The 19,931-nt window shown below is 33.6% G+C and overlaps 1 protein-coding gene and 1 long non-coding RNA gene across 2 annotated transcripts in view; one reads left to right on the forward strand and one right to left on the reverse strand.

Moving 5' to 3' along the window:
* The first annotated feature begins 6,767 nt into the window (after positions 1 to 6,767).
* LOC138321432 (cytosolic phospholipase A2-like) overlaps positions 6,768 to 19,931 on the forward strand; it is a 49,558-nt gene continuing 36,394 nt past the window's right edge. The window contains 1 exon segment of the mRNA XM_069265118.1: positions 6,768 to 6,992. The gene's annotated coding sequence lies outside the window, so the exon portion shown is untranslated.
* Positions 7,890 to 19,931, reverse strand: part of LOC138321433 (uncharacterized) — a 43,391-nt gene continuing 31,349 nt past the window's right edge. The window contains exon 3 of the long non-coding RNA XR_011208330.1: positions 7,890 to 8,001. This is a non-coding gene — a long non-coding RNA (uncharacterized lncRNA). The remainder of the gene's footprint in view (positions 8,002 to 19,931) is intronic.

Below are 19,931 nucleotides of genomic sequence, written 5' to 3' on the forward strand. Positions count from 1 at the left end.
CATACCATTTCTGAATAAATTGGTCAATTGGTCTACTTTTAACAAGTTTTTGTAATTATTCTTTTGTAAAACAGCAAGTTGATTGATAAAATATCCAAACATGATTTAAACTAGCTCTGGATAAAATATCTTACACATCTTACAGACATTTAAAAAACATCTGGTCCATTTTCATGTAAAGTATACATTAATTCATAAATATTACTTGATAATTTATTTGATATTATGTAGTTATGCCAAAAAGTAATCATTCTACATTTTATTTCAATATCAATTGGGTATCTTGTTAGCTCGCCATAGACCATGAATTGTTTTATACACTTTCCTAACTTGAGGAAATTACAAATGAATTTTTCTACAATATTTGTATTTTCAAATCCCAATACTTCTGATGAGTATAATAAAACTGGCATTACAAGTGACTAAAATATTTTCAGTTAAAAATAAACAGGAAGGGATACATTCCTTCCTTAGTTTCTTAAATATAGCAAACACGGATTTAATTTTTTGTTCTGCAGTTTTTTCCTTTTCTTTAAAAACGCTACCATTAATGTTAAAAATATACCTAGATATGTATACCCTTCTTATCAAAATAATTATATATCCCATAACGTAAACTGGTGTTGTTGGACCAATTTACGTTTTGAGAATATCACAACTTTTATCTTTCTGATATTGGGTTATAATTTCTATGTAATGCAATGTTGTTCAAATCCGTGTAACATTTGTTGTAGAACAGTGTCATCGGCATATAAAATGATAAAAAGTCTGGGATGCATTTCAATATTATCTATAAATAATTTGTCAATAGTTGTCAGACAATTAACATTCTTTTTTCACCAGATAAGTGTATTGTATATATGGAATGAAGATGTCATGATGATGGTAATTATTTGGATCAAAAATGTTTAAACAACATTAAATGTATTATACAAATGTATATATGGAATTTGAACATGATGTTAGTAATTATTTTCAGATCAAAAACTATTACAGTATTAATTAAGTATTAAGCTACCACAGTTGAACATTATTTCTTTCATTTTGTTCACACAATTTTTCTCCTGGACTGGTTCCAATTGAAATGATACTTGCATGTAGACATTCTGTAAAACATAAGGAAACAATAATTGTATTAACAGAGTAATTACTGAAAAGGCTAATATCATATAATTAAACATTTTTTATATAAATATCAATACCAGTTTAGAGTAAATATTATTGAAATTTATTTCCCGTTGTTCTTTAGTCCTCCTGTTCTTTAGAGTTTTGTCCTTCATAAATTGATTGTATTATAGCAGTTGTCATATAATGTATCTGATAATGTGCACAAAGAAGTATAAGTATACGCAGGTGTGCATGGGCACGTTGATAAGTTATTAAAAACTGGCGGATGCTGAATATGAAAGGCGTAAAGTCTATTTTGCCGAGTAAAAAAATCAATAAACATATATTGTTCATACCCAAAGATGTAACCGCACTAAAAACAGTGATCATGTAGGCTTTTGTGTGAGTGCATTTGTAAGACTGTGTCATGTGGTAGAGATTAGTTTCGCTCGAGTGATCACACAATGCAAGTGAGAGTCGGGAGTAAGTTTTAATTGCTAATCTCTGATGATTGTTGATAAAATATAACTCCGGATAATTGCTAAACATTTAACAGTTTTCTCCACGTTTATTGTAGATTGAAACAGCTTTTTAATGACGTTCTACGGTAGAATTATGAAAAAGAAATCGGCATTTTCATCGATCTACAAATGTAGTAGCCCAAAAAAAATCTAACTTCGAGTTATACGAACATTTTATGTATGACTTGTGTCATTCGGTTCAAATATTTACTTCGTTAATTACGTAGTTTACTGAATATGCTACATTGTATATATATTATCAGAACGTCAAGCTCCTGTAGGCCTACATTTGATGAAAGAGGCTAAAATGTATTTAAAGTATGGTTTAGTGACAACCTCTAAATGTGCTTAATATGTATATATAATCTGATAATGTATACATGTGCTTATAAAATTATCGATAATTATGGATGGGGTAAATATTCATACCTTATTAACTGCCGTAAGTTGGAAGATTACGCCACATTTAGAAAATGTGCATCGTCTGTCACGCGCTATTTGAGCAGTAGACAAAGTTTATCCTAAATTTTGTTAGAGTTGTCTTTCTTCCATTGTGGATTTACACGTACATGTGGCATAACGCAGCCGTGATAAACTAATCTCCATTTCGTCCTGAAATTTATTTGCTCCCGCACTAATATGATTCAAAGAACAAAAATCATTATTGTAACAATTTTGATGTTTGAGGTGAAATATTGCTTTCATTTTTTCCGTTGCGGGATAATTGTCACTAGTAGGGACTAAACGCGTGGGGCGAAACGAAGCATTTTCGGGACGAAACGTCTTCATGCGTTGTAAACAACATTTTCGGGACGAAAAGTCTAGATACATTGTAAACAATTCAAGTGAAAATTTTCCAACCTAAGATCATTTGGATAATGTATATGGTAAGGATATGAAAGCAGTAATCTACTAATCCTATTTCAACATTACAGATACGCTTATTTCAGTAACTTTCATATTCAAAATTTGCTATTTAAAATTCCCGGTAAAATCAAAGTTGTTGAATACACTGCCGTTAGGAGCGCTAGTATCTGCGAGCAAGTTTTAAGCCAATCATATTGAGGAAATTGACTGAAAGAGAATTTTGCAACCACGATCACAATGGCGAGGTGATTACCTCGCCAAAAATGTATTAACACCAAAGACTTTTTAAAATTTAATTTCCATATTCAAGACATTTTTTCAATAACCCCACCCTACATTGATATGTATATGGCTTTTCAGTAAAAGCAAGGATCTGTTACCTTTAAAAAGCATGAATCACATGGGATTTCTGGCTTGCTTCTAAGTACTGAAAGGTCACCACTTTAGAATGGTTAGACTTAACATATATATGAGCATTCCTTAAAATGTCAACACAAAAATTGCGGTTTGATATAAGTTTCATAAAATCTCATTTAAGATGCATGAATACAAATTTAAGATACTATTTATCGTATAGCTACAACGTAAAACCTACATTTTGAAGAATCTCAACATCAAAATATGTTGCAATAATCAAGCTAAGGCCGCCATTTTGTTTCCACATCCTCAAATAAAGATGTAAAGTCATTGTTTACTAATGCCAGGTCAATGTGACGTTATGACGTCACATTAAATTTCCAGCCAATGAAAATCACTCCAGGTTATATTATACTATTACCATATAAAAAGTTTTACAAAAGAATTACATGATAAAATGAGATAATTGAGGATTGTCATAGAAATCAACAGATTAACACCTGTAACCGGTACAATGATGTCATATTTCTTACTACTAAATGAAAATATTTAATCTTATCTGATCGTACGACTCGATCTACGTCATGTAGATGTGACGTATCCAAAAATAGCCGATCATAATCCGTATTTAGAGAATTCCTGGAGGTAATGGTGTAATTCTGACACTGTCTGATGGATTAAGTACTGAAATAAAATATTATAGGTTTGTCTGGTGTCATAAATAGCTCTTAAGACGTCATCGAATTGGGATTATAAATCAGTTTAAACTGTTTTCAATTAACACTCTCCACAAAACTAAATCTATTTGTCACAATTGGCTCTTGCTTTATTCATGGCGAGAAAATTGAGAAATGTTGATAGTACGATTTAAGACTTATCTGGAAATACATAGAACCTGTATACAAAGTCACTTGTTGGTAAACTAACAAAAAACATTTAAAGTCAACATCAAGTGATTGGTTTTGAGAAATGCGTCGGATTTAAATCTACAGTAATTTGTCTGTCATGCTGTTCCTTATCCAATAAGTAGCATGACAGACAAAACCTGGGCAAAGTAAAATATGTAAAGAGATATATATCGTATTCGCTGTAATTAGCGCCCCTCCCCTTATAAGCGTCCCTCCCCATTTATAGAGAAGAGTTGAAGTTGTATAAATGCCTCGATCCCATGGATTTAACAATGTTTTACAACATTTGATGCCTCTTATACCAGCATTGCATTCCATATTACTTGCGAGTCTTTAACATGTAAATCACAACATAACTATGCGTCTCAAAGGATAAAAGGTATATGATGCATGTTTTCTGTAACAGATTAATGTACCATGAGAACAGACAGATTTACAATATGACTGACTTTTTTTCTTCCACAACTAACATTTTGGTTCATTTATAAGTGCCCTCCTCTTTCTTACAATTATTTAAGCACCTTGGGTGCTAATTACAGCGAATACCGTAAATATCCAATATCAATTTTCAATCAAAATATCAACTTTTGAATATTCACTCGTAAATAAGATTACAAATACAATGCACTTTCGAGTATGATCACTTCAAGTTTTAAAGATATTTTTATGCTTATATAATTTAATTTATCACATAATCCGCCTAATTTAATGCAGTGATATCGCCCGTGTAATATATTTGCGTATGTCACTAGTGTAATATGAACTGGGGCGATTTTCATTGGCTGAAAATTCATTGTGACGTCAGACAGAAACAATAAAATGACGTCAGGATTACTAGAACGGCTAGACAAAATGGCGATCTTTGCTGGATTTTCAGAATACATTTTTGACGTGAAATTCTTTGTCATGTAGATATTTGTAGTTATATGATAAAAAGTATCTTAAATTTGTGTTCATTTCATATGAGATTTTCTGAAACTCGTCTCGAAGTTTTAATTTTTGCTCGCCATGGCACGCAAAAATAAAACCTTCTTGGACTCGTTTCATAAAATCTCATATGAAATGAATGTGTTCATTTCATATGAGATTTTCTGAAACTCGTATCGAAGTTTTAATTTTTGCTCGCCATGGCACGCAAAAATAAAACCTTCTTGGACTCGTTTCATAAAATCTCATATGAAATGAACATGCATGTAAGATCCTATATATATCAGATAAAAATATCAACATTTTACCATTCACCCCTAGATCACAATACCCATAAACCAATATTAACAAATCTATGTGATGAATGATATCTCTGAATTTGAAAGTATCTGGTAACTTCCTATATAAAACTCCCTTAAAATAGCAAAAGTCTTAAACTTAAGCAGGTACATGCTAAGATTTGATACACCTTACATAAATAAACAAAAATAGGTATAGAACATAAGACACTTCAAACCACCTCACGGGTAACTTTCACCGTTCACAGTATGGTATATATCAGATACAATTATAGCATTTAGACATTGCCTTTTCTTACAGTCTGTACTGAAGCTATGTGAGAGGTTTAGACTCACGATGAACAATACCCTGACCGGGTGGACAGAGGATTAAGAAAGTCTTTAGAAGGTAACAGTATCAAACAAATCACTTAACAAGCTGTCAAACTAAAGCTACGTAAAAAGAGGTTAGAATCTGATTAAGTGGGTAGGTTAGTATAGAAGTGACATTGCTACCAGTCCAGTACAATGTGCTTAAAGTCACGTCAACGTTAATCCAATTACGAGTAACGAGTAACAGGTTATACACAAAGAAAAGGTAAGTTATATTATATATCCTTACTGATTAAATATGATTATGTACACAGAGCAGCTAGTATTACTCCATCTTGTGCAGTAACCAGTATAACTAATAATACTGAAGATAAATAGAATTGCCATCCAAGTGACCAACCCCACCCCAAACTCCCCTGCCCCCCTGACCACGAACTTGCCCATAAATTCAGTTTTTTAATCTAAACAACTAATAAACTGTCAGTCAATCTATTTTTGAAACCCATAACTGTTAAAAAGGGAGTATGTAGCTTGTTCCAATATAAATTACACACACTCTTTAAGAATTTTGCCACTAAGTTTCATTGAAATCCTTAGAGTAGTTTAGGAGGAGTTGCAAATTAATCATTATGTAATAAAGGGGAATAACTCTGAAAAAAAGTTGAGGTATCATGTACTGATATAGATTACGCGCATCAACACTGTCGAAGGATTACTGCCACAAAGTTTTGTTAAAATCCCTCAAGTAGTTAGGGAGGAATAAATTGTTTGATTGTTGTGTCTACACACAGACAGACAACCTAAATATATATCCAGTATCTTCCCCGACTCCCACTTCACCACTTTACTAATACCTTCTCCCTCTGCTACCCCTTATTTGAAACCATGGCAACCAAATGTTCCTTCATTTTGTTTTTAGATGATAAGAATTATAATCAATTCTTAACATGGTCACTGCTCAGTGAATTTAGCATGCAATAACTTGAAATTCAATTTTAAATACAACACATGTCTTAAATTGTAATTTATGAAAGAAGCTTCCAGATTATCTATTCATACTAGTATGTTATGATTCCCATTTACATGTTTCGATAGCTCAAGCGTATAAAAACACAATCTTATTCCTTAACCACGTAGTTTACATCATACATTCTTTTTTAACAATAATAACTGAGAATATGATAAAAGAGATCAATTTATGGAATGAAAAAATCAAATCATACAACAAATCTATAGAAACTATAGAACAAAACTTTACAACAAATCTTTCACACAACAGTTATACCATTAAGAGGTACATGAGTGTATATTCTAGTAAAAAAAAGTCCTTGCTCTGGCCAGTAATTGTTACGAGCAATCAGCCAAAGTTAATTATTCTTATAATAAGATCAAAAGCCAGCTGTGAATTGATACTGTCCTGATTTATGTGTATACACACATACACGTCTCAGATTATCACACCTTGTACGGCTCAACAAACGTCACAGGATCAACAGCTATATATATACCACCGTTAATAAACTCGTCACAAATCCAATTGTCATTGGATCGTCAGTATTTACCAATATTGGAATATCGTATTACATGATATCAACGTCTCACAGCTAAATTAATAAGTTTTCACCGTCAAAAGGAATTTTCACTAAAGGAGATACACCTTTGTCTAATTTGGAATGGAATGGTAATTAACACAGGTAAGAGGTTATCTTTTATATCACTAATATCTACCTGTAATTGACGAGTATATTCTAATTATCTGTTGAATATTCCAGGTATATGTAATATAAAACAAGATGTTTGTGGCGAGAATTAACAGTGAAGTAAGTAATGAATTGGGAAGTACATGATACCTTGATATCTCCAATATCAAATATCAGCTTGATTTTCCTTTAAAGTTATATGTGCCATAAATGGGCAATAATTTTGACATGCTATTTTTTCATCATTAATTTATTAAAAACCATAAGGTTAGATGAATAAAGCTGTAAAAATCATTCAAATGGCTTCAGATGACTTATAAACGTTAGTTATAACACAGAAATTTTGTGCTGTAAAATTGTTGTTTTTATGCCTTAAATATGTTTAAATGAAAACATACCTGCAGAAGTCACTTAACAATTACTAAAAACATTGTAAAAATGTGTAATGAAATTGTAGACCACAATTTGGCTTCATGGTCTCACCGTATGTACTCATTTCACTTCACTATTGATGTAAATAAATGATTTTTGGCAGTACTGCCAAAAATCATTTTCAGCTCTTATTTGTACATGTAAAATTAAAACCTATGAATTAAAAGCACTGTAATTTTCAAAAAGTTGGTAATTTTTTGTGCTGAATAACACATTAAAAGCTCATCTTGATTCGTGAGTGTGAAAAATACGGCACATATAACTTAATATTAAATACAGTTGTAATCAACTTTTTAAACCATTATATATACAGACCGTAATGTCCAGAGAGTTCCTGATATTGATTTTGAAAATTTTATCAAAAACTAAAATCAAAATAGATATTGAGTGACATAGTATTTCCGTCATGACATAATTTAGTGACAGCTTACAGTAGTGCATTATACGTAAGTCACTTGCCTCCCATGTGGGGCAGTTGCCTGGACCTGACTGCTGATCGGTGGTTTTCCTCTGGGAACTCAGCCTTTCCTCCAACTCCTAACCCTGGTGGCACATCTTTAAGTGACCCTGGCTGTTAATAAGACATCAAATTTATAAAACCAATCAAAATAATCAAACAATTAATTGTAGAGGTTAAATCAAATATTTATCAACTTATCAATGTAGAGTAATCAAAATCAACAAAGTCTTTATGTTTTTCCCTTAAAACACTTGTAATATTTTTTATGTTAAAAAACTTTCTTAAGGTCAAGAAAGTTTGATAAAACTGGGGACTACATGGATACTTAATTTTCAAAAATGTAAAAGAGACAATTAAAGATGCTCCACCGCTGACAAATGGTATTTTTTTCAATAAAAAACAAGAGCAGACAGATCAGTATTTTTCTTCAGTTACAAAGGTTACTTACTTTACACCATTACCACCATTGAAAAGTTTGAGCTTCTAATTTTACTTGAAGATAAAAAATACCAAAAATAATTAATTGCATCGCGAAAAAATTCTGTGGCACTATGTTCTATACGAAATGAAGTAGTGATTGTGCATGCACCAAAGACAAAATAAATTATTTTGTATTACTTTTTGTGTTAATTAAACATATATATACATTTTTAAACACCAATTATTGTTCAAATGATAAGTATCATTTATGCTCTGTCGGAGGTGGAGCATCTTTAAGTTTTATTTAAACAATGTCTTAATAAGTTTCTTTTGCTTGCATCAGTCACAATATCATGATCAAATGACAAGTTTTAGATTCTATTCCTCTCATAACGTTATTGCATACTTTACTCCAAGCCATTTTTTTCTAGTCTTCAACGGAACTATTTTACAACCTATTTATTAATTGATATTTATTATGGAAACGAGAAAGAAAATCATTAAATGAGTCATTTCAAAGAACCAATCATTAAGCACCTGAGATTACTAGTTGATAACGCCGCCTAAATCCCGGATGCTAAGATAGCCAATGGAAAGATTTTAGCGTCATTACATAATAAAAAAAAATATATTATCTACACAGTTGTAGTTGTGAGGTTAATCAGAGTATTTAAACATGTATTGGAGATATGGAATTAATGAAGGATGATAAGCCACACTAAAAATAGGAAAGGTATGCGACACACGTTTTATCATATTCAAGAAAATGTATCTTTGTCAACCATGAATACTCTTACATTTTTCATGAGTATTATTTACCTATATATGAATACATGAAAGCTCTCGATAAAGTTTGAGTGTTTAAAGAAAGGGGTAAAAGGGCTGGTGTTAAGCCATTACGCATTAATGATGCCCAATAGCTTTTTTCTTTAAGTTGAAATCAAAAGTTTAACGTTTTTCTCTATATAAAACTTATCTCCCTTGTAAACCCTTGGATGCAGACAGTATCTACATGATTCATAAGGGAGGTAACTCACAAGGATAATGGTTAAACAACTTGTAATATGGGAGGAACCGGAGAACCTTGGGAAAGTCAAGTGATTGGACAATAATATTAAACCATACCTATTCACCTTTGATAAGAAAATCAAACCTTGACTGTCTATTCTAAAGACAAACTTAAAACAGCACTGTGTCACACAACCACTCAGAACCTTGTAGTAGAATTTTAGACACCTTAACCACCTTGCCATAAGGCCATACCATTATTTAATTGATAAGTAATAACCGTCACACAACATGCTTCCATATAAGTACGGACCCACGTGGCAGCCCACTACAATATGGAATCACCTGAGAATTGGTTTGGAATGACGCCAGCGGCTGCCCATACATGTATTTTAATTGTGACAACTTATCACCAACAAAAATAGCCAGTCTGATATTGTTTGATAGTAGGATTAATTACAGAACAATAAGGTTTAAGACACTCCCACATTGGTATATATAAACTGACCAGATTTGTTTTGGTATTTACAGTACATGTATATATACACAAATAGAGGATTCAAATGAGTGGCCAAATTTATCTGAAATTCACTACATTACTTCATTAATTTGATATGCTAAGAGCCTTTAGTCAAAGCATCCTTGATATTTCTGGGGTTACTATCACTGTTGATTTATCCATCCCTGGACTGTTTCATAGCAAAACCGATTAAAGTTTACAGGTATGAATTTAATGTTGTAGCATCGGTACCTAATTAGCTACTGTATAGTATTCAGGGTTTTAATTTGGCTAAATTCACGGATCCATCTATATTCATAAAATTAAATATTTCCCAAAATCTATAAAAATCATGGTTTTACATATTATAGCCTGTCATATGAATGATCATTTCAAAGGCTAAAAGACAGTTCATGAAAATAAACCCCAGCAAATAAGTTCTGAATAGAAATTCGCTAAACTATACACCAAAGATTTTATAACTATACAGTGCAACTGGTGTATAGAACTACTAGTATTTCTTGTTAAATTTTACTACACTGACAATTATACATGCACTATCATTTTAAGTCAGTATACTCAGAAAGCATAATAATACCTGCTACTTCTGGATTTATGAAGAAGTTTCAATCTGCTTATCTCATAAACCGTCATAAATCAGAGCTATAAAAGTGAACTATAGTAGGTAAATCTGAACCTGATACACCACACAATCAGGCCATTACAATGTTATAACTACATGACAAAGACATTGGGTTATTACTCAGATGTCACAACTGGTGAATATTAGACTTTGACTAAAGCTCAAATGTCATCATCTGTGGAAAGGCTTCTTACTTATCATTGGACTCCAGCATTACTGCAAACCTCATCCTTACACTAGGTTCCATTTTCCTTAGTTTCTGCAGATATTTTTATCTCTCTGAAAGGCTTGAAATCTCATCCCATCCATAAACAGCATGTATACGAAAGACTTCTTCACTTAAAACATTAATAGAGAGTATGACAACCCATTCTAAAGATCCCTGAAATCAGGGAAATGTCAATGCAAATTTAACACACTTTACTGTATATATGTTGATACTTTAGCTTGATTATGAATTAATCCTCAGCCTCAGACAACTCTCAAACCCTTAGACTAAGGCAAGACCCAAACCCTTAGACTAAGGTAGGACCCAAACCCTTAGACTAAGGCAAGACCCAAACCCTTAGACTAAGGCAAGACCTCAGACCCTTGAATTAAAACAAGACATTGAACTCTTAGAATAAGGAAAGATCTCAAACCGTTAGACTAATGCTAGACCCCAAACCCTTAGACTAAGGCAAGACCTTGAACTCTTAGAATAAGACAAGACCTTGAACTCTTAGAATAAGGAAAGACCTCAAACCCTTAGACTAATGCTAGACCTCAAACCCTTAGACTAAAGCAAGACCTTGAACTTTTAGAATAAGGCAAGTCCTTGAACTCTTAGAATAAGGAAAGACCTTGAACTCTTAGAATAAGGAAATATCTCAAACCTTTAGACTAATGCTAGACCTCAAACCCTTAGACTAAAGCAAGATCTTGAACTCTTAGAATAAGGCAAGACCTTGAACTCTTAGAATAAGGAAAGATCTCAAACCTTTAGACTAATGCTAGACCTCAAACCCTTAGACTATAAGGCAAGACCTTGAAGTCTAAGAATATGACAAGACCTTGAATTCTTAGAATAAGACAAGACCTTGAACTCTTAGAATAAGACAAGACCTTGAACTCTTAGAATAAGGAAAGACCTCAAACCTTTAGACTAATGCTAGACCTCAAACCCTTAGACTAAAGCAAGACCTTGAACTTTTAGAATAAGGCAAGACCTTGAACTCTTAGAATAAGGAAAGACCTTGAACTCTTAGAATAAGGAAAGATCTCAAACCTTTAGACTAATGCTAGACCTCAAACCCTTAGACTATAAGGCAAGACCTTGAAGTCTAAGAATATGACAAGACCTTGAATTCTTAGAATAAGACAAGAACTCAGTTTCTTATTCTAAGGTAATACCTCAGACTCTTAGACTCAGACAAGACTATAAACTCTTAGACTAAGGTAAGACTCCAAACTCTTAAGCTAAGGCAAGACTTCAAACCCTTAGACTCAGACAAGACTTTCGAACTCTTTTAAATACTCAGCAAGACTTCAGTTCAAACAAACAAAGGCATCATGATCTTCAGAAGAATATCAGACAAATTCAGTTCCATCCTTTTCTTCAATTATTACAATAACCTATACATATCTTTGAAATATCACCAAGATATTTTGTAGTTTTTGGTTGTCCTAAAGCTTTCTATTTCCTTTCTATATCTTCATTACTCACAACAATGATTAAAGCTATGTACAGGTGCTGTCTGATGTCATTATATTTCCCATCAGATTTTATATAATTACACATAATAACATTTTCATGTTTCTCAGTGTTAAAATCATTGATTATTGTTGGAATTCAAGAGAATTCAGAGAATTTCATCCTAATTAAAATACCATTAACATTTACAAACTCCCATACAGTGACATAATTTTCACAGGACTGTTATGTGGAATCAATACCTTCTTAGAACTAAAATCTTAAATATTCATCTACATTTTGTGTCTGTGTGGGTTTAATAACCCAATCGTGTTCTCTTAATGGTGGCATGGAAATTATGATATATATACTGATTTGTATTTCTGTTGTAAGGGTGGGTTTAAATTAATAACAAAGTTGTGTTCTTTCAGTTTTTAATGGATGTAATTGTCTTGGAATATAAATATATATTTATATTTCCTTTGTTCAGTTAAGGAGATTGGGGGGAAAGCCAGAGTACCCAGAGAAAAACCACTGAACTAGAATAGTCAGTACCTGGCAACTGCCTTCAATTTAGGGGGTTTCAAACTCGCGGCCCAGATTTCCGATTAGTGGTAGTAAATGTATGATACAATGATACCTAAAAAACTCCTCCATTGTGGTTCCTGTATTCTGTACAGTACACATATATTAACCTAATAATTAACTTGATTGATACATTCATAAAACATAGCTGACCTATATCAAAATAACAATAGCGCACCATACCTACCCTATACACAATACAAAATATACCTTTACACTTCCCCGAGGTCACAAAGTACTTTTTAACCATGCACCAATGAAAACACATGGTTTGGGGCTATATGGAAGTCTCCAGAAATTCAGTTAATTTTTAATTGTTATATGATGAGAAATAATGCTAAGTACTGGAAAATCCTACATCTGCATTTCATCAATAAGTGATGGTACTGGAAATGTGTTATAATGGAATATCGCTGACTGCTTCAGTACCCATATACACTATCAACAATACTATAGCTCCTACAGGAATTATGTTCCATGTAAACTATAGCATCAGGCTAACTAATTCATTAACATTGTCATTGACAACTCAGAAGGGTGCGTTCCTTCTGGAAAAACCCGCATTGCAACCATGACCCGATTCTTATGCACATATGATGAATTTGTGTTCATTCCTGCTTTTTCTTATAACAAAAAAGATGAATTTGAAAATTATAAGTTTCCAGTATTTAAAATATTATAATTTAGAATAAATAATACACACTATTTCTGAGTAAGATTTCGTAACTAATGGGCCCAGTTCTTTTATTCCTGCATCATGTCCTTTTCAAGATTAGTGTGTGAGCCGTTATTAATCTTTCACAATACATACAGGTTTCACATTGTTTGAATTTGTTAACTAATTACATGTACCAATAACAGGTACTAGTTACAGTGATCTGAAGAATGTCAGATAGCAAACTTGTTACACATTTTCATCCATGCTACTTAAGCAATGAAATATCTAATGAATACAGATAATATCAACAAAAATCAACAAATCTAGTTCTTGCTTATTTTATCTATTTACATAACAAAAAAAATATTTCTAATGATATTAAGTTTAAGCTGATTTCTTTTAAAGTACTTCTGGTATACATGTATATACCTAATAAGTATTAGAATGTTTAAACCAAAAAATTGGAAAGTTTCACATTTTGTTTCTTCAATAGTACATCACTACCAATTAGCCTGCAGTAAAATACCATGATTCAATATCTTATAACCTCAAGCTGATTCAGGACTGATACTTTTATATTGATACTACACATAGCATTAGACCTAAATCACTGGCTTTCATTGATAAATGACAAAGGACCATGATAAGAAACCAGACATGTTGATTTTAATTCAGACACGATCGAAAACCCTGGAGAATCGTTCAAGCATGGTCAATTAGATCGTGTTGTAAACAGGACCGTTACACATCATTAGATACGGAGACGTCTGAAAGTAAACAAGTAAGCTACCTGAAGCTAGTCCAATATTCAGCGTAGTTCTAAATGTATATGTAGTGTCACTTATCAGTGAAAAACTTCTGAGGAATATAAAACTTCTCTCTCAGGTAAGAATTTAAGGTAGTACTCTATATATATTTAAACTAACTTTATACCTTTAATAGATTTCTACCATTTCCATAAGAAACTGGTAGTTTAATAGAAAAATTATCAGGATGCAATTACATTTGAACCAGAATCCTTGTGTGAACAAAAATATTTGTTAATTGATAAATGTTTTTCATATTAACCTCTCAAAGGCTAGTTTTAACTGAATTAAAGCACATTACATGCATTATCCAAGTACAATGTCATACTTTGCCTGAGAGTACAAAATTATCATCAATATGTCCAAGAATTATCTTTACAAAGTCTGATAGATATGTATAGTTCTTTGTCCAATAATTTATTATCATCTGATACGGTCTGAAACTACAATCTCCCGCATATTATCAAGAGTCACTTTCCAATACACTGTCTAGCTGAATTTAGTACTCAAATTAGTTTGTATTAGGAAATATAGGTATTTGTACTTGTGAAAATTTATGAACATGACCCAATGGTTATTGATTGAGGTGGTTCAAATGTTACAACGAAAATAATAGCACAAGCCCTCCACCTCTGGGTCACCAATAATCCCATGTGGGCAGTTGCCAGGAACTGGTAACTGATCTGTGGTTTTTGTCCAGGTACTCTGGCTTTCCTCCATCATCTTAACCTGGCACGCCCTTGAATAAACCTGGTTGTAAAAGGACATTAAACTAAACAAGCCAAACCAAATACTGATATTTATCAATGCAGAAAAAAATTACCTACGAAATTGTTAAGGAAAATGGATGCTCTGACAAAAAACTCAAACTTCATGAAATTACTTATTGATAAAGAAAATATAATGTTTATTGAAGAATACAAATCTTTGAAGAAAGAAATGTCTAGAATGATACCGTACAATCTTTTGATCTGAGCCTTAACCTATCCTCAACTTATAGGTGTTTTCCCTGAAGATTCCATGAGGAATTCTTGAGGACCCTTGACCTTCTCAGTCAGAATAATTTTAACCTTGACCTAGCTTTTTGTAGTTGAATATCATTGTGACCTTTAACTACTAGTTCCTGACCTCTGTTTCCGTATTAGATTCCTTGTCAAGGATGTACTCTAGTCAACTCATCATTCACCCCTGATGACACATTTAGACTCTTCTAAATCAAAGACTAGACCAGTTTATTATGAAATTTTAGGGTTGAGTTAAAAAAAATGTAGAATGACAATCAAGGTCATTATTTTAGATTACTTACAAGTATTTAATATCTACAATGACTGTGTTCTGTCGGCGACACTCACTCAAGGGGCATAAGAGGCCCAAAGGGCCTGTATCCCTCACCTAGTTTGTAATGCCAAGTAATGTTCTGAATACAGGTTCATTGTTTCTTTTCTGAAGGAATTTGAATATTTACCTCTAACTCCCCTATTGGGCCCCACCCCTGCTACCCTCGGGGGAGTCAGAGCCAAAATTTATACAAGTTCTGTTCCCCTTCCCCCAAGGATGTTTGTGGTCAAATTTGGTTACAATCCATGCAGAACTCTAGGACAAGTAGCGATTTATAGGATTTACCTTTATTTTCCCTATTGGGCCCCGCCCCTCCTGCCCCCGGGGGGTCAGAACCAAAATTTATGTTCCACTTCCCCAAAGGATGTTTGGGGCCACATTTGGTTACAATCCATGCAGATCTCTAGGACAAGTAGCGATTTATAGGATTTACCTCTATTTCCCCTATGGAGCCCCACCCCTCCTGCCCCCGATGGGTCAGAGCCAAAATTTATACAAGTTCTGTTCCACTTCCCCAAAGGATGTTTGTGGCCAAATTTGGTTACAATCCATGCAGAACTCTATGACTAGTAGCGATTTAAAGGAAATGTTGACGGACGGACAGACTGACAGACAGACGGACGGACAGACGGACGGACAACGGATGCCGCGCCATAAGCTCACCGGCCCTTTGGGCCAGGTGAGCTAAAACTTACCTTGTTATTTAAATTTGGATAAATGAAATGTGACAATATAGGCACTCAATTTTGATTTAAGGAAAATTTGCTTTCAGCTTCTGATTGTAATCTCATTTGTATTGTTTAATTGAGGAAGTTCATTTAATTACCAGTATTTGTTGTCATTTTATTCATTTACTTGATAAATATTTTCACTGGATGACAGCAGAAAACTTTAATGTCACTTTGACTTGGCCAAGCTGTTGATGATCACAGATAGATGTAGAGGTAACCTGTCTGAACCACTATCTAATTCTATCTTACAGAGTATACAAATATCAATCAAAGCTGTCATAATTATACTGATGAATGAACTATCTTCACACCAGTTGTGCATATATATTACAATTTATTTCATGTAGTTAAATATAGTGAGACTGAACTGGACCGACAATCGCTGACCGGGTAGCTCAATCGGTAGAGCACCCTGTGTGTTTTTGGGTTCGAGCCCTGACAGGCCTAGTTCTTACATTTTCTCCTCTTCTGCTACACAGTGTTTCACATTACATGTTAAATTGATATGCCAGTTGAAATCTAATCAATAGGAAAAATAGGAGAAAAAAGTTTAATAATGGTTAAGTCACACTTGTCCTCTGCAAAACCTCAAGGCATGTGAGAAGCATTCATAAGTACTTGGCAATGGTTTTTCTCCGGGAACTCTGGTTTCAATCTCAACGAACGCCTCGCAATATAACAACTGTATTTTTATAAAAGAATCCAAGTGGCATCCAAATGAGTAAGAAATGAAAGTATACAGCAGCTTTCCAAAACATGCACCACACACTTCAGACATGCTACACAACGCATACTGTACGTGGGAGGCCGTCCTTACATGACCCTAGCTGTTAATAGGACGTTATACATGGGAGGCGGTCCTTACATGACCCTAGTTGTTAACAGGAAGTTATACAGGGGAGGCCGTCCTTACACGACCCTGGCTGTTAATAGGACGTTATACATGGGAGGCCGTCCTTACATGACCCTGGCTGTTAATAGGATATCATTATAAGTTATCAATCAAACAAACAAACAAAGGAAATCAAAGTAATATCCTGATTTGCGGAAATGTTTCATTCACCATAAATAGCTAGTGCATATGTATGCATTTCCTCATAGAAATTATGATTAATTTTGGCTCATAAACAAAACCAGCATCAATTCAGAGAATATGGGAAATAACTGTTCACACCTAATTTTACTGAGAATACTTATTGTTACATACTCAACAAAATACACATGCTTGACAAAAATTAAAAAAAAAATTATTAACAGGTAAGCAGGACCATATTTAGATCTTTACAAAGCTTATGCACACAGTAACCACATATCAATTTGTAGAAGAAAAATAAAATAAAGAAACAGCGTGGTATTAATATTCTCACTCTGCATCTACCTTATTGAGACAAGGATGCTTATTTAGGTCAAATTTATTTATAGTACATATATGTATAACATTTATTATGGGTAAATCATGTCAAATAAAACAAAAATTCCCTTTCAAAACTTGATCCTGAAACCATGCATATGATTTTCAAAGAAATCGCCAATAATTTTTACCATGGTCATGAGATAACCTCGATATCAGACATCTTTGAACAAAAACTGTCGCTGAATATGTGTGGATAACAACCCAGACCAGTGACTGCTGGCCACATTAGACAGGTGGCCACTAATAGACAGGGTGGCCACATTAGACAGGTGGCCACATTAAACAGGTGACCACTAATAGACAGATAGCCACATTATTAGACAGCTGGCCCCATTAAACAGGTGGCCACTAATAGACAGGTGGCCGCATGAGACAGGTGGCCACTAATAGACAGGTTGCCACTAATAGATACGTGGCCACATTTGACAGATAACCACATTAGACAGCTGTCCACATTAGACAGGTGGCCACTAATAGACAGGTGGCCACTTATTAGAGGTTCATGAAATAGAGTTTCACAGACTGGCCTCATAGGAGAAGTGGCTGCCCTGACAGGTTTGACTACAGTTTATTTTGTTTTACATCCTATCAAGAACCAGGTCATTTAAGGATGTGCCAGGTTAAAAAGTGGAGAAAACCCAGATTACCCAGAGAAAAACCACAGGACAGCAGTCAGTACCTGGCATTTCCAGATGTGGTTTTGAACTCGATACCGAGAAGTAGAGGGCAAGTGCTAATATGTCAGGACACTATATAACAATCAGCCACTTCGATGGTGTAGTTCTGAATGACGGACTGTGATGGTCTGTTTAAGTCAGAAGTAGGATGTATAGCGTAGCTATTACTAATGCCTAATGCCGACGCCATCTCGATAAAAATACAATCTTATAAAGGACGGCCTGTCCTACATTTGAAGATTATGGACACAGAAACTGACAATCCAGGAAGCTGTTGGTTCCTGCCCTGATAGCCTTTATAGGTCATCGGAGTACGACTCTCATTCATCTGTCAAGTACCAGGATCCCAAGTGCCTGTGGCTGCAGTAGATACCATAACATGTGTCACCACTATTTTCATACCCTATCCCTCCTAAAACTTTAACAAACCAATTCATTTTTACTTAAAGTTACACTTCCCAACACAGATATCTGCATTTTCTTTATTCAGACAATGCACCGTATTTTTTTAATGTTTGTTTGATTTTTTTCTTCTTTTTTTATTTAGGCATGTTCTTCAATTTCACTTCAATATTATCTAGCAAATCCTGAGAATATTTACTACCTTTTTATTAAACAATGCATTTTTACTAGACTTATACAGTCCCATTGCCTTATACTGCCAAACCACTGAACTTCAGGTACCTTTCCTCATATTGTGTACAATTTATTTGTTTTTTAGGGACTATTCTAAAATTCACCACGGATAATTTCTGACATGATTTATGATTTATATTACTCTGATGTCAATTCAAATTGAAGTATTTAGATAATATAAAGTGTACCATGGGTAGACTGATGTACTCCGACTGAGATGTGTTGATCATCAGTGGTATTATGGTTAAAAGTGTCAGTTTGAGATATCTCTATCATGATCGAGTGACAGGTTATAACTATACACACACACCACGGTAAACTAATAAAACATAGCTGACCTATATCAAAATAACAATAGCGCACCATACCTACCCTATACACAATACAAAATATACCTTTACACTTTCCCGAGGTCACAAAGTACTTTTTAAATGGAAGTCTCCAGAAATTCAGTTAATATTTTAATTGTTATATGATGAGAAATAATGCTAAGTACTGGAAAATCCTACATCTGCATTTCATCAATAAGTGATGGTACTGGAAATGTGTTATAATGGAATATCGCTGACTGCTTCAGTACCCATATACACTATCAACAATACTATAGCTCCTACAGGAATTATGTTCCATGTAAACTATAGCATCAGGCTAACTAATTCATTAACATTGTCATTGACAACTCAGAAGGGTGCGTTCCTTCTGGAAAAACCCGCATTGCAACCATGACCCGATTCTTATGCACATATGATGAATTTGTGTTCTGATTCCTTTTTTTTCTTATAACAAAAAAGATGAATTTGAAAATTATAAGTTTCCAGTATTTAAAATATTATAATTTAGAATAAATAATAAACACTATTTCTGAGTAAGATTTCGTAACTAATGGGCCCAGATCTTTTATTCCTGCATCATGTCCTTTTCAAGATTAGTGTGTGAGCCGTTATTAATCTTACA

Source organism: Argopecten irradians, chromosome 4, assembly GCF_041381155.1.
Source record: "Argopecten irradians isolate NY chromosome 4, Ai_NY, whole genome shotgun sequence".
NCBI lineage: Eukaryota > Metazoa > Mollusca > Bivalvia > Pectinida > Pectinidae > Argopecten > Argopecten irradians.